The 16,130-nt window shown below is 43.5% G+C and overlaps 1 protein-coding gene and 1 pseudogene across 1 annotated transcript in view; one reads left to right on the plus strand and one right to left on the minus strand.

Annotated features, from left to right (window-relative positions):
• LOC118839952 overlaps positions 1-16,130 on the plus strand; it is a 228,461-nt pseudogene that overhangs the window by 96,410 nt on the left and 115,921 nt on the right.
• LOC118839933 (zinc finger protein 91-like) overlaps positions 1-16,130 on the minus strand; it is a 242,790-nt gene that overhangs the window by 34,802 nt on the left and 191,858 nt on the right. The window lies entirely within an intron of this gene.

Below are 16,130 nucleotides of genomic sequence, written 5' to 3' on the forward strand. Positions count from 1 at the left end.
AGATGAAAGGCAGGAGCTTTGGGGAGCAGGACAGCCTTCTGAGGTCCTTGGGACATCCCACCTCCCCCTGCAGCCCAGTGATGAGGTTTAGGTTGTGGGAGCCCCCTTGAACTCCCCTTGAATCTTCCCACTAAATGAGGCATTTGCCGGAGGCCATAAGTCTTTCATTATTGCTAGGCCCGAATCTCTAGGCTAGGTTACTCCAACCTAGCCTAGACCTCCATTGTCTGGCTAGTTTCCACCCTTGATCTTGTCAATGTGCCTATGCCCAAATCAGTCACCCTTAAACTAGCCTAGCCCTACAATGTCTGTTATTTCCAGGTAGCCTGCCACTACTTCCCACCCTTAATCTATTTATTCTCTTAGTTCCTGGAGTCTGACCTCATCCCAGTCCCATCAAGCTCCTGCTTAGATTCCTCTTCCAGACCCTCCCTAAAACCCTCCTCCCATCACCCCGTGCCCTCCCTAGATCCCTCCCACAATCTTTGTGTATAAATTTCATCTTGCCTCCCTGAAGGTGCTCAGATTCCATCTGCCTCAGGTGAAATCTGTCCCACTTTGGAAAACAAGCGTCACCACAGGTGGGATTTCTTAAGACAACCCAGTATGGCAAATTCTTAATAAACGTTGTCTTTTCCCTTGGCTGAGAAGGCTCGAGTCGGGGTGTCGGTATTTTGAGGTCTCGAGCACCCCTCAACCCCAAACCTCATCATCAGGACAGCAGAACTTCTTCAAAGCTTTCCCCATGAGCAGGGCTTCCAGGTTGGAACCAGAAAGGATCTCTCCAATGGACAGAGGAGCACCGAGTAGGATGGAAACAAAGATCCCAGGAGAGCCCTGTCCAGGTGAGTGCCCGAAGGCAGCTTGGGGACTTCTGGGAGCTTGGTGGGCAGAGGGCTATTTCCCTGCAGTACTTATGGGTCAGGAGCTCTCCCACCAGCCTCCCCAGCAAGAAGACATTCTAATGGGGGCTAGGGCGAGGGGTCTTTGGACACGGGATCTCTGTGTGACTGTGATCGTGTCTCTTTGTGCGGCGGACTATATTTGTCTCTGTGTAATCATATTTGCGTCTAGCTTTCTGTGTTTCTGTGCCACAGTCCCTCAGTTTTGAGGTTATCTTTGTAGGAGTAGGCCATTCATTGAGATGGGAGGAATCTGAGATGCCTTCAGGGTACTTCTCTCTCCCACCCACTGGAATCTCAGAGCTCTCACCTCTGTCCCCCCAGGTTCAAAGGACCTGGTCCTTCTTTCTTGTCAGGCCTGAGTTCTCCCCTTGATTCTGCCCTTGGTCCCCTTCCTTCCTAACTCCTCTTAGAGACCTCTGTCCAGCTATGACCTGCCTGTGCCCCTGTGTTTTCTCTCACCCTTGCCCCTTTAATCCAACTAAAAAACATTTACACCTAGGAAATATCTGATATGGGGTGAGGCCTGGGCATATGAGACAAAACCAAACCAGTCCATGCCCTCAAGAATGATGGTTCTACTAAGGCAAGGGTGACCCCCACACCCACACCCCCAGAGAAGGAAACATTAAAGTGGTTTCAAGGAGAGAACCCCACCTCCCCCCCGCTGGCAGGATCCTCTGACCTAAGCCTAGAAGGAAGATGAAGGATTCTTAGACATGTAGGTGTTTCAACAATCTGGCTAGCAGCTTCTGTGGGGGTATAAGATTCACCCACAGCCAGCACCCAGAAAGCTGCCAACAGCACAGGTTCTTTTGATCTGCTTAATTAAGGAAAGCAAGGTGAAGGGGTTGACAAGCTTACTTTTAATTCGGCATTCAAATATCATTCAGTTAGTTCAGGGGAAAAAGCCAGCACCTTGAACTTCAAAACAAAATGCAAACAAATTACAAACATCAACAGACAGACTTTGTCTGATTCAAATCCCAATACATAGTTACCAGAGTTAAACAAAGTCTCAGGGTTTACAAGTTGGAGGGCTCCTTAGCTACAGCTGCCCGGAGTCTCCTCATCGACACCATCTCCAGAGCCCCGCACAAATGGCTCTGTCCTGCCTTCTTATAGGGCTTCAGACATCATCAAACATCATCTGAATCACCAGAGCTCAGGCTCTGGTGATTGGTTCTTGAGTTGGCCCCTCCCCTTAGGACCCTGGGAGGTTCACATCCACATGGATTAGGTTAACACCTAATGGGGTTTGGGCCTGGGGCTTAGCACCTAGTAAGGCTCACTGAATTACTCAAACGCCATTTTGCTTATCAACACAGTAGGTAAGGGGGAGTTGTGTTCCCAGCCAGGGGCACACCCTAGGCAAAGGTGTTGGTACAAGAGATGCCTTAATAATTTGGCATCTGAGGAGAGAAGGGAAAGAAAAAGAGAGACTGAAATGAGAGGATCAGTGAGGAGGTGAGATGTGATGAGTAAGGCTTGGATGGGGGCAGGGGAAGGGGAAGAGTGGCCCTGGGGAGGGAAGGGGACAGAGCTGACACAGGTTATGGGGGGGTCTGGCTACAAGACTTGCACCTGATTGAGACTGCACCCCTGGGTTGAGGGTGCGGTTGGGGGGGTGGGGCGGACATGAAACACCTGAACACGGGATCTTAGAGGCAAGTCCTTTCAACCTGGCCCTGAGGAAAGATCCCTCCATGACATAGCTGAGAAGCAGTCATTGTGATGAGGATACAGTCTCTGGGAACCCCCTTAAACTCTCCTTGGATCTTCCCACTAGATCTGGCCCACACCCTAGGCCATAAGCCCTTCTTCATTACCTAGGCCCAAATCTCTACCTAGCCTAGACCTTTGTTGTCTAGCTACTTCCCACCCTTGATACTATCAATATCCATGCCCTCAGCTATTTCCCACCCTTAACCTAATTTCCTGGAGTCTTGACCTCTAGTCACCCCAGTCCCATCAAGATCCTCCTTAGACTCCTCCTCAAGACCCTCCCTAAACCCCTCCTCTAGTCACCCCAGACTACTCGACCACCCCTCAATCCCTCCCACAATTTTTCTGTGTATAAAGGTCCATCTTGCCTCCATGAAAGCACTCAGATTCAATCTAGCTCAGATTGAATCTGGCCAGCTTGTGAAAACAAGTGCCACAAAGGGTGGGATTTCTTAAGACAACCATTGTGGCAAATCTTTAATAAACTTGTTTTTCCTTGGCTGAGAAGGCTTCAGTCCAATTCATTCAGCATGACCCGGCATGTCAGTGTTTTGGGATCTTGAGCACCCCTAGAAACACATGGCCCCCCACCATCACCATTTTTTTTAACCTCATCAATTGGGCGTCCGCTGAGGGACGTCTGGGGGATAGGGGGTGCTGCCGAGAACAAGAAGAAGAAGAAACATGATCCAATGTTGTGAGGCTCCAGTGACACAGCATAAGGAGCCACATGTGCAACTTGGTAGCAGGAATATTGTCCAGATGAAGAAGTGAAATTAAAGGTCCCAAATCACCCCATGAACGAGTGTCTGAGGTGGAACTAGGAGCTGCCTGTCTCCCACCTCCGATCTCACACTCACCTTGTAGCTGGGCACAGGCACCTGAGAGGGCGACTTGGAGCTTGGTTCTTCAGAAAATGAGTGGCACCGAGTGCCAAGAGCAGTTCAGTTTGGTCAGGCCAGCATCTGCTCCTTTGTCATTGACTGCGTCCTTGGGTTGTAGACCCAGGAAGGCCAGAGATAATGGCTTGGTCCAGAGCCTGAGCCTCCTGAGTAAAGACAAGGCAACAGATTCACTGGGTACAAATCCAAGGATGACTCACAGGTTTTGAGCATACATGACTACAAAGGTTGTGGTTCTTTTGGTGAAAAAAAATAGTGAAGTTAGGAGGAGAATTCGGGGGGAGGTTGTGCTGAGTTTGAGGAGCCTGTGGGCCATCTAGAAATGTCCAACTGGCTGGTGACAATCAAGGCTTGAACTCAGAAGACAGGAGGACTGGGTATATCGGGGCGTCCCAAAAATCAGAATGCACTATCAAGCTTTAATAACTTCAGAAGAATAAATGCCATGAGCTTCCAAAAAAACCATCATTTGAAAATTTAATTATTGAGATTTCTTTCTACCTTGCATAGTTTTTTGAATTTTAGATTTCATATGAACGTGGTGGGGTGCTTTGTCATTATGCATCGTGTTTCTTGGTGACAATTTCTCAGACCAGGGGATTGGTAGAGGGGCTCATCTTGCTTGGCCACCTCGGTCACCTGATACCTCCACTAGGCTTTTTCTTATGGAGTCACATCAAAATGATCATGTAAGCATTGGAACTTGATTCTCTGGAGGATCTTAAGGCTAGGAGTATAAAGGCAAGCCTTTCAATCACTGAGCTGCAGCTGGTGAACATTCTTACAAAGCTCCAACATTTACTGGAGTGATGTATAACATGAGGTGGTGGGCATTTGGAATTTTAATAAGAAACCTATCCAAATTTTAAAAATTGAAACGATTAACCTTTCAAATGTTCCTTGTAAGTCTGTGGCCTTTCTACTTATGAAGTAAAGCTGAAAACTGCTACCAGCCTTTTGGGACACCCTGTAGAGCTCTGGGAGGCACCTGCTTAGAGATGATCATTGAAACTGTGGAAGCCAAGATCACTAAGAGAGAGGAGGGTGGAAAGAGGGAGCCCGGGATAGAGCCCAGGGGAGTCTTCACACACAGGAGTCAGGACATGAGTGGTAACTGATCACAGGAGACAGAGAAGGAGCAAGCAGAGAGAGAGGGAGGAGGAGAAGCCATTGTGAAAACCCAGAAAGGGGGGAAGAGAGGACAGCCACCCTCTCTACTCTCCAGTTTGCATTCTGTGCTGTCCTCCCCTGGTAGAATGGAAGCACTTAATGAATGCTCTATTTGGCTATCTATTCATCTATCGACTGTCCATGTATTTATCTATCTATGCCTCCATCTATTCACCCATCTGTATGGCTGTCTATCTATGATCTATTTATCTATGCACTCATCTATCCACCCATCTATTCATCGATCTTTCCTTCCATCTACTCATCTGTCTATCTGCCTATCTCTATTCATCTATTCATCCGTCTATATGGCTCTCTGTCTCTTTATCTCTGTTATCCGTCTGTTTATTCATCCATCTATATGCCTATCCATTCATCTATATGGCTCTCTCACTGTCTCTGTCTCTCTCTTTCTGTCTCTGTCTCTCTGTCTTTCCCCTCTTTTCTCTCTCTGGCACTCTCTCCTTCTCTCTGGTGCTCTCTCTCTCTCTCTCTCTGTGTCTCTGTCTCTTCTCTCTGTCTCTCCTCTCTTTCTCTCTCTGTCTTTCTGTCTCTCTCTCTCTTCTCTCCTCTCTCTCTCTCTCTGTCATTAACAGCTGCAGAGTTCAAGAACAATGATGCTTGAGCCAAAGCAATTTAACTGAACAATTAAGTGATCCCTCATAACCTTGGAGAGTGGATCTTCTGCAGATACTTCCTCTTTCCAGAGCTCTCTGCCCATGGGTAACCCTAGGACTCCCTCTGATGTCTGTGTGCATCTGTGTTGAGAAAGAGCCATCCAACAGGGATGGGGACCTCTCCAGGCCTCCCTTTTTGCATTTTCTCTCTTGTCCCTCAGATGTATTGTCTCTAAACCTTGCCCTTCCTCAAGAGGTGAGCCCAGAGGAGAATGGACTGGTCACAAGGGGCCTGTTGGCCCAAGGTGAGGTGAGTCAGTCTTCCCAGACAATGAACAAGTTTCCTTCCTGAATCCTGGGTAGGTTATTTGGTCTGACATTCAAAGCCTGATCCATGCCTGAGAGACTGACTCTGAGGCTACCCTCCTTGTCTCCAGCATTGAGGAAAAATTGCCAGAGACCCCCTGGTCTTACTCTGGAGACCAGTCTACTGCAAAGAAATGGCTTCCTCAACATGATGTAAGAATTAATAGCAGTTCTTGGCCTGGAGCTTGGAGTCTCCTCATTACCCAGTACCGGGGACACCCCCCCCCCATCTGCCCATGGTCACAATTCCTGTCCATGTGACCTGTCCCTTGGGCCCTTTCTTGTCTTCCTCTTCCCAAAGGCCTGTGCCAGGGGAGGCCACTGGGTCACATTGGACATGTTCTGTGTTACAGGAAACAGTGACCTTCAGGGATGTGGCTGTGGACTTTACAGAGGAGGAATGGGGGAGCCTGGACCTGACTCAGAGGGATCTCTACTGGGAGGTGATGCTGGAGAACTACAGAAACCTGGTCTCCCTGGGTAAGGCCCCCTCCCCTGGGTTCAGGCTCTGACCTACAGATACCTCACCCTGAAAGCTAGTCCTGACAGCCTTGGCTGAAGTGGTTCAGAAATGAGATTCCTCTTATGTGGGGGGCCCAGAAATAGAGTGTGTTCACATTTCCCTGCCCTTCCCCTGGCTAGAGATTGTAAATCCCAGTAGACACTCAAAGGATAATTAACCCCCGAGATATAAATAGTTTATAAAAATAGCGCATAGGGCTCTCTTCCCTTCTCTGCCCGTCTTATCCAATTTTTAGCTTTATATACAGAGAAAGAAAACTGTAGGCCACTACCCACGGTGGACATTGACGCAATAACATTGAATGAAACATCGGCCAAGCGGCGTAGTCAAGGGATTATCCACAGTGACCAAGGCAGATTTATGCCAAGAATGTAGGAGTACCTCAACCTCAGGACAACGAGAAAAACACCAAACAAATGATATCAAGGGTGAGGAATAAGCATTGATTAAGCACCACTTGTGTGCGAGGCAGCGTTCTGAGCTCTTTTACAGCGTTAGGTCACTTAATCCTCCCAGCAGCCCTGAGAGGCATGTGCTCTTATTGTCCCCATTCTATAATTAAGGAAATGGGAGGCAAACAAGTGACATGACTTGCTCAAGGTCACACAACTAGTCAGCGTCAGAGGCCAGATTTGAACTCAGGTCTTCCAAACACCGGGCCCAACACTCCTTCCTCTGTACCACCAACAATAAAATAATTAAAATTCCATGATTGTCACAGATTGAGGGCAAAAAGCCTTTGACAAAGTATGCCATTCATTTCTGATCAAGACACCAGAGAACATGGGAACAAAAGGATTCTTCTGCACTAGAAAGCTTCTATTTAACCTCCAGAGCTGGAAGGATTAAAGGTGCTGAGTCAGTGTGTTTTTGGGCGAGGCATGGGCTAGTGTGCAGGGCATGATCAGGATCTTTCTCAGAGGCAGCATTGATGAGAGAGAAAACAGGGCTCTGAAGATTCCACTGGCCTTTGATAACGCTTCATAATTTAAACCAAGTAGCAAAAAGGAAATCAATGTAAAATTAAGAAGGGAAAAGAAAAGAAAATCTTATTTATTTTTTAAATTTTTTTCTATTATGAAGTTAACAAAAATCAAGATAAACATTTCCATGTAATAAGAACAGAAATAGGGGGTTACACATGACAGTGTGAATGTCATGGTCCACTTTGGTCTATCTATCTATCTATCTATCTACCTATCTATCTATCTCTGTATCTGTCTATCAATCTCTCTCTCTCTATCTAAAATTGGACACAGTATTGCCAACACTGCCCTGTTTGCCTGTTTCCCCTTCCAAACTTCCTTCTACTTTCCTCTGTGCATTTAAAAAAACTATCATTGAGGTTCCTTTCTTTATTTTCTTTTTTTTGTATAACTCTCCTATTCCCTCATACCTCCCCCTCCCCTCAGCTCTCCCTCACATCAAATAAATATAGTCAAGGAAAACAAATTCCCACATTGGTTGGGCCTGAAAACCTTAGCTCCCATTCTGCACCTGCAGTCTATCACCTCTCAGTCTTCTAGGGGCACAAGTGCTCATTCCTTTCTTATTTGACTCTCAAAGCTTTCTCAGTGATAATATGCAGGCATGCTTTACGATGGAGTTCTAGAAAGGCTAGCTATAGGAATATGACAAGAAATAGAAATTAGGTGTATAAGCCTAGGCAAAAAGGAGGTGAAAGCATGTCTACTAGCCAATGACATGATTGTTTACATAGAAAACCCCAGAGATTCAACAAAACAAGCATCATTTCAACAAAAAAGGAAACAAGATAAACCAACAAAGAATGTTTGCACATATCTCTACTAACCTAAGAGGAGAAATTTAAATCAAAATAGCTTCAAAATACATAATGTTTAGGTGTTAGTCTCCTAAAACACACCAAGGACTTCAAGTAGGTGAATGTAACAGTAATCTCTTTACAGAGAATCCACCACCTCATAGAAGAAGTGTTCCACTTTTAGACAGCTCTAATTATTAGGAAGTTTTTCCTTACATAAGGTCTAAGTTGATCTCTTTGAAATTTCCACCCATCAGTACTAGTTCTGGGCCAAGCAGAATAAATCAGACCTCTAATATCTAGCAGTATGAGATCAGGGATAGAGCACTGGACTTGGAGTCAGGAAGACCTAGGTTCAAATATAGCCTCAGACACTTATCAGCTGTGTGACCCTTGGCAAGTCACTTCATCTCCCTGGGCCTCAGTTTCCTCATCTGAAAAATGAGGGGGTTGGACTCAGTGACCTCAAAGGCCCCTACCAGCTCTGAATTTATGATTCTGTGATCTTCCATTCTCCAATCTGAATGGCTTCAGTTCCTCTAGCTAATCTTTATAGCATCTAAACCAGAAGCCCTCTACTGCCTTAGAGGTTCTCTAGCTTCTCAGTGTGTCCCTTCTAACACGTGGTAGTGAGAACTGAAGACAATGATCCAGATGTGGTCTGACCAGGGTAGAGGACAACAACACGATAGCCCAGAGTCTCAGGGTACCCCAGAATGCCTTAGCACTCTTGGTGGCCAGTTCACTGTGGCCTAGTGGGATTCAGGATTTTGGTGGGGCTTAGACTAGCCCTCTGAGGTCCCTTCCAACTTGGAAGCAAATACTCCTTATTTTCTGTTCCTTTCAGCCTGGGACACAAGATTGGAGAAGCAGAAATTAGTGGAAAAGCAAGGAGCATCATCAGGCATATTCATGGGGAGAGGAAATAGTCTCCAGAATGACCCACTGGAAGAGGATCCTGTTGAGGAACTCAGGTTGTGGGAGCAAAGGAGAAATCTTACAATGGAGCCTCCAGAGAAAGTCCTTTCCCAAGAAGGGTACCTCAGTGAATTGACTCTTTTTCCCAGGGAAACCTCCAGTGTTCAAAGAGGCTATGAACATAATGACCTTGAGAGAAAATCCAGGCACATGGTATCATGGTATCATAACCTATGTAGGAATCTCTCCCGTCAGCAGCCAACCTTTATTCCACATCAGAGACTACAGAGGACTGAGAGATCCTCTGAATGTGAGGACTATGGAAAGGCTGTTAGCCAGAACTCACATCCTGTCCAATATCAGAGTATCCCAACTGTGAAGAAACCTTTTGAATGTAAGGAATGTGGAAAGTCTTTCAGTTGGAGTTCAGGACTTACTGAACATCAGAGAATTCACACTGGAGAGAAACCATATATATGTAAAGAATGTGGGAAGGCCTTCAGCCAAAGCTCAACTCTTACTCGCCATGAGAGAATCCACACTAAAGAGAAACCATACAAATGTAAGGAATGTGGGAAAGCCTTTGCCTACTCTTCATCCCTTATTAAACATAAAAGAATTCATAGTGGAGAAAAACCTTATGAATGTAATGAATGTGGGTCAGCCTTCAGGCATAGGTCACATCTTGCTAAACACCAGAGAATGCACACTGATGAAAAACATTATAAATGTCAGGAATGTGGGAAGGCTTTCACACGGAGCTCACACCTTATTCAACATCATAAAATTCATACTGGAGAGAAACCTTATAAATGTAAGGAATGTGGGAGGGCCTTCAACCAGATCTCATCTCTTATTATGCATAAAAGAATTCACAGTGGAGAGAAACCTTATAAATGTGAGGAATGTGGAAAATCCTTCAGTCAGGGCTCAAATCTTGCTCAACATCATAAAATTCATACTGGAGAAAAGCCTTACAAATGTAAAGAATGTGGGAAAGCCTTCAGCCAGAGCTCAGCCCTTACAACACATGAAAGAATTCACAGTGGAGAGAAACCTTATGAATGTGAGAAATGTGGAAAATCCTTCAGTCAACGTTCAAACCTCACTCAACATCAGAGAATCCACACTGGAGAGAAACATGAATGCTATTGATGTTCACTCAGAGGAAGGACCTTTACCATCTGAGGATTCATAATGGAGAAATGTAATGACTATGGGACAACTTTCACCATGGAGAAGTCTTACTGAAAATTGTTAATACCACCCTGGACAGAAACCCTAAGAATACAAGGAATGTAGCAAAGCCTTCAGTCAGTGGTTCCCCTGCTTCACCATAAGTGAACTTGTTCTGGAGGGATTCCTACGACGGGAAAGATTGTAGGAAAGGGATAAGTGGTCACATCTAAGCTCAGCTTTCCTCCATCATCATAGAACAAGAAATGTGCCACATGAAATGATATAAAATTAAGAGACAGAAATCCCCATAGGGAAAATTCTACACAAAGGCCAGCTAAGAGACACAAGTACTGAATAAACAAAAAACTCCTAATATTCTAAATAGATACTATGGGCAAAAAAGTTCCAAGAAATCTAGGAGGAGGAGGAGGAGGAGGACGATGAAGTATATTGTGATATCAATTACAAACACCTAGAAATGAGAATAAAAGTTCCAAGAAGCCTGATGTTCGGAAGAGTTGAGAAACTTTTAAAGGATCAAAAAGATGCAGCAGTATGTAGTATTTAGACATCTGGCCTCAGAATTAGGAAAATTTGGATTTAAGTCTTGTCCCTGATGCATGCTAACTATGGCTGTGGGCGAGTCACTTCATCAGTCAACCAATAAGCATCAAGTGCTTACTCTGTGCCAGACACTATGCTAAGTCCTGAGGATACAAAAAGAGGCAAAAGACAGGCCCTGCCCTCAAGGAGCTTACCATCTAATGAGTCAACAACACTGTTTCCACAATCAGGCTAGCAGCTTCTGTGGGGGTGTAAGATCCACCCACAGCCAGCACCCAGAAAGCTGCCAATAGCACAGGTTTTTTTGATCTGCTTAACTAAGGAAAGCAAGGTTAAGGGGTTGGCAAGCTTACTTTAATTCAGCATACAAATATCAGTCACTTAGTTCAGGGGAAAAAGCCAGTACCCTGAACTTCAGAACAAATACAAATTACAAACATCAACAGACAGACCCAATACAATTCATAGTTACCAACATCTATGTTCAGCCCGGGAGCTCAGAACAAGGTCTGGCTCAGAGTCACACGCGCGACCACTGCTGTGGGTAAGAGAGCTCCAAGGAACAGACAGCCAACCCCTGGTTTTTATATATTTTTCAGCATCAGGGGTGAGTCACATATGCGACTCACCCACGTGACCTAAAATGGTCACAAAGAGGCAACTTAAACCCAGGTGGTCTAAGAGCCTCTGCTGTCCCAGACTTGTAAACTAGGCCCTCCCTGGAGTTAGCCCCACCTTGGGCCCCACCTTAGTTGTCAATCCACACCCACTAAGGTTTAAGGTTTTACACCTAATAGGGATTTGGGCCTGGGGCTTAGCACCTAGTAAGGATTACTCAAAGAAAACAAAGTCCATTTTGCTTATCAACACAAACATGCAAACAGATATATACAAAGTAAGCTATATAAAGGATAGATGAAAAATAACCCAAGGGAAGTGTAATGACCAAAGTAACTATAAAATTAGATGCCAACTTCAATTGATGGAGTTTACATAGCAAGAATTCCCTATATAAATGGAATCACAAGTATAGTTTAAAAAAGATTAAAAGAAGACATGAAGGAAATTCATATTCTTAAAAATAAATTCAGAAATGTGATGAACAATCAGTTTAGAAGAGAAGTTGGAAAGTATCAATAAATAGTGGGCACCCTGAAATACAGTGGTAGAAGTAGAACCCCAAAAGATCAAGATATGACAAGAGATAGAAGAGCAACATCAAAGGACAAAAAAAAATGGAACTTAGAGAAAGAGCTTGATGACAACCCAGAAGTGATCCAGTTCAGTAGTTGGTTGTTCAATAAATCCCCAAACACAGACTCCTAAAGGAGGGACTTCTTTTAAAAGAACCCCTGGGAAAACTGGAAAATGGTTTCACTATACTGGTTTTTCTTCTGAACTTGAACACCAAAAAGTATTTCAATGTATGCAACAGACACTGTGAATCTCCATTTTATACCACTTCTTTAAAAGTGTATAATAAATTCCATGTTACTTTCAAAACTGTCCTACTTGTCTATGCTTCTTTCTGAAATTCCTTCTGTTCTGTGTATTTTAAAATATTTCAACAGACTTGTTTTGGTATCACTATTGCTAACATTCCTTCTCTCCCCTCCTTGCTCCCTCCATTAAAAATTGAGAAAAAGAAAGGAAATAAAAATCTATTGTAGTATATGGTGAAAGGTATTAGTGTAATCAAAAAGTGGGAAATGAAAAGCAAAGAACTAAAATGTAAGGGGATGCCTTAGATTGCCTCTTACTTGGGGAATGGCTGAACAAATTGTGCTACATGAATGTAATAGAATATTATTGGAAAGTTAGAACTCAGAAAAGAGCCAGTATCAGAGAATCCTGAGAGGGGAGGGGGAATACACTGGGCAGGGGAAAGATGATTAGGGGAGAATATCTCACATGATCAGGGTGTACAAGTAGACATCTATACAAACAAGGAGGAGGAGGTGAGAGGAGAGCTCTGAACTTTCATCTCAACTGGTTAAAGGAAGAAAGAATATACACACAGTTGGGTACATAATTCTATCTTACCCTATAAGGAAGTAAAAAGGGATAGGGATAATAGAAGGGGATGGGGGACTGATAAAAGGGAGGGCAAATTGGAGAAGGCCGTGATCAGAAGTAAAACACTTGAGGGAAAGGGTGCAGGTAAAGGGCACACAGATAAACAATGGAAAAATAACATGGAGGGAAACACAGTGAGTCATCATAACTATTAGTATGAATGGGATGAACTGTGGGAAGCAGATTGCAGAATTGATTAAAAAACCAGAATCCTACAATATGTTCTTTACAAGAAACACATTTGAAGCATGGAGACACAGAGTAAAAGTAAGGGACTGGAGCAAGGGAATCAGGGGTAGCAATCATGATATCAGAAAAAATAAAAGTAGATCTAATTTTAAAAGATAAGGAAGTAAACTATACCTTGCTGAAAGTACCATAGACAAGTAATATCAATACTAAACATATATGCACCAAATCGTTTAGGATCTAAATTTTTGAAGAAGTTGAATGAGTTACAGGAAGAAATAGACAAAACTGTACTGGTGGGGGACCTCAACTTTCCCCTCTCAGAACTAGATAAATCTTAGCCAAAAAATAAATAGGAAAGAAGTTAAGGAGATGAAATAAAATTCTGGAAAGTTAGATATGATAGATCTGTGGAGAAAATCAAGTGGGAATAGAAAAGAATATACCTTGTTCTCAGCAGTACATGGCACCTACACAAAAACTGACCATGTAGTAGACATAAAAATCTCACAACCAAATGCAGAAATAGCAAGTACATCCTTTTTAGATCATAAGGCAATAAAAATAGCATTCAATAATGGGCAGTGGAAAGGTAGATTATGAATTACTTGGAAACTAAATAATCTATCCTAAAAAATAAGTGGATCATAGAACAAGTTGTAGAAACAATAAATCAGTTATTTGTTCAGTGCCATTCCAAACTATCAAAAATTATTTTATAGAGCTAGAAAAAATGATAAAATTCATCTGAAAGAACAAAACGTCGAGGATATCAAGGGAATCAATGGAAAAAACAGTGAAGGAAGGTGGTTTAGCCATACCAGAGCTCAAACTGTATTATAAAACTGTAATGATCAAAACAATCTGCTACTGGCTAAGAAATAGAGCAGTGCATCTGGAGAATGGTTTAGGCTCACAAGACACAGTAGTAAATAACCACGGTAATCTAGTATATGATAAACCCAAAGATCCAAGCTTTTAGAACAAAACTCATTATCTGACAAAAACTGCTGGGAAAACTGGAAAACACTATGGCAGACACTAGGTGTGTAGATCAACATCCCACACCATATGCCAAGATAAAGTCTAAATGGGTATATGATATACACATAAAGGATGACACCATAAGCAAATTAGGAAAGCATGGAATAGTTTCTCAGTCAGATCTATGGATGAGCGAAGAATTTAGGACCAAAGGAGATATAGAGAACATTACAATATGTAAAATAGGAAGTTTTGATTATATAAAATTAAAAAGGTTTTGCACAAAGAAAACCAATGCAACCAAAATTAAAAAGAAAGCAGAAAACAGGGGGCGGGGGTTTGCAACCAGCACTTATGATGAAGGCCTCATTTCTCAAATATACAGAGAAATTATCAAATTTGTAAAAATGCAAGTCATTCCCAATTGATAAATGGTCAAAGGATATGAACCTTTTCAGTTTTCAGACAAAGAAGTCAAAGCTATCTATAGCCATATGAAAAAATCCTCTAAATTACTATTGATCAGAGAAATCCAAATTAAAACAGCTCAGAGATACTGCTTCACACCTATCAGATTGGCTAATATGACAAAAAAAAAGGAAAGTGATAAATGTTGGGGGGAATGTAGGAAAAATGGGACACTAATGCACTATTGGTGGGGTTGTCAGTTGATCCAACAATTCTGGAGAGCAATTTGGAACTGTGCCCAAAGGGCTATAAAACTATGCATACCTTTTGATCAGCAATACCACTGCTAGGTCTATATCCCAGAGGTATCCAGAAAAGGGGGAGGGGGAAGGATCTATTTGCACAAAAATATTTCTAGCTGCTCTTTTTGTGGTGGCTGAGAATGGGAAACCAAAGGGATGCCCATCAATTGGGGAATGGCTAAACAAGCTGTGGTATATGATTATGACAGAATATTATTATGCTTTAAGAAATGACAAGCAGGATTATTTCATACAAACCTGGAAAGACTTTTATGAACTGATGCAGAGTGAAGTGAACAGAACCAGGAGATCATTGTACACAGTAACAACAACAGCAACATTGTAACAATGATCAACCGTGAAAGACTTAGCTCTTCTCAGCAACGCCATGATCCAAGACATCCCAAAGGACTCCCGATGAAGCATGCATGCCATCTACCTTCACAGAAACAACTGGTATCTTTTGCATACAGACTGAAGCAGCTATTTTTCATTTTCTTTCTTTCTCTTTTATTCAAGTCTTCTTGTACAAAATGACTAATATGAAAATGTTTTACATGAGTGCACAGTATAACCTATTACTGGCTTGCTTGCAGTGGGTGGGGGATAGAATTTGCAACTCAAAACCTTAAAAAAGTTAAAAAATTGTTTTAACATGTAATGGGGGGAATAAAATAAAATTAATTAGATACAATTAAACATAAATTTGATTCGATGTCAACAATATATTTTCAACAATTATTAGGTTATTGAAAAACTAATTAACTACATCTAAATTAATATAAATTACCATTTAAATTCCATAATTAGTTGCCGCTTGGTGCAGCGGATGCAGGTAGAAGCCTTGAAGGCAGGAGGAGACCTGCTGAGGCTTCCACGTCGCGGAATTCATGCAGGACCCGGGGGAGGGTGGGCGGGGGGGGGGAATGTAGATTCCCGTCCTAGATCAAGGCCCCCTCCTTTCCGACCACTGCCAACATTTCCCTACCCCTACCCCGCCACTACCCCAGCAAGAGGGAATGTTGAAGGAGAGGGTGGGCTTCAGAGTACGCAGGCGCAATGCATCCTGTGGGCCTACCATAAAAGGGAAAAGGTGGGCTGCTAATGGATGACATCACCGGGCGGCGGGCGGGGTGCTGTTTGTATTTCGCCCAAGACCTAGCCGTGAGTGTCGTTGTGTGTTGTTGTGGGTCCTCGTGGGGCTGCCGGGATTGTGTGTCCTTGTCTTCCTCCGTGTGCGTGCATGTGTGTGGTTGTATGTTCCTGTGAGTGTGTGTGTGTGGCTGTATGTTCCCGTGTGTGTGTGTGTGTGTGTGTGTGTGTGTGTGTGTGCTTATATGTCCCTGTGTGATGGCTCCCCTCGCAGTCGGGTTACACAGTGGCAGCGCGTGATTTGTCCTTTTACCTCTGTTAGTGTCCGTGTTTTGTCGGGGGTGTGTCCACACGTGTCCGTGTGTGTGCCCTTTTGCCCTGTGTGCCTACTCTGCTTTCTGTTCTGCTTTTGTGCCCACACACACACAGA

This window comes from Trichosurus vulpecula, chromosome 2 (genome assembly GCF_011100635.1).
Source record: "Trichosurus vulpecula isolate mTriVul1 chromosome 2, mTriVul1.pri, whole genome shotgun sequence".
NCBI lineage: Eukaryota > Metazoa > Chordata > Mammalia > Diprotodontia > Phalangeridae > Trichosurus > Trichosurus vulpecula.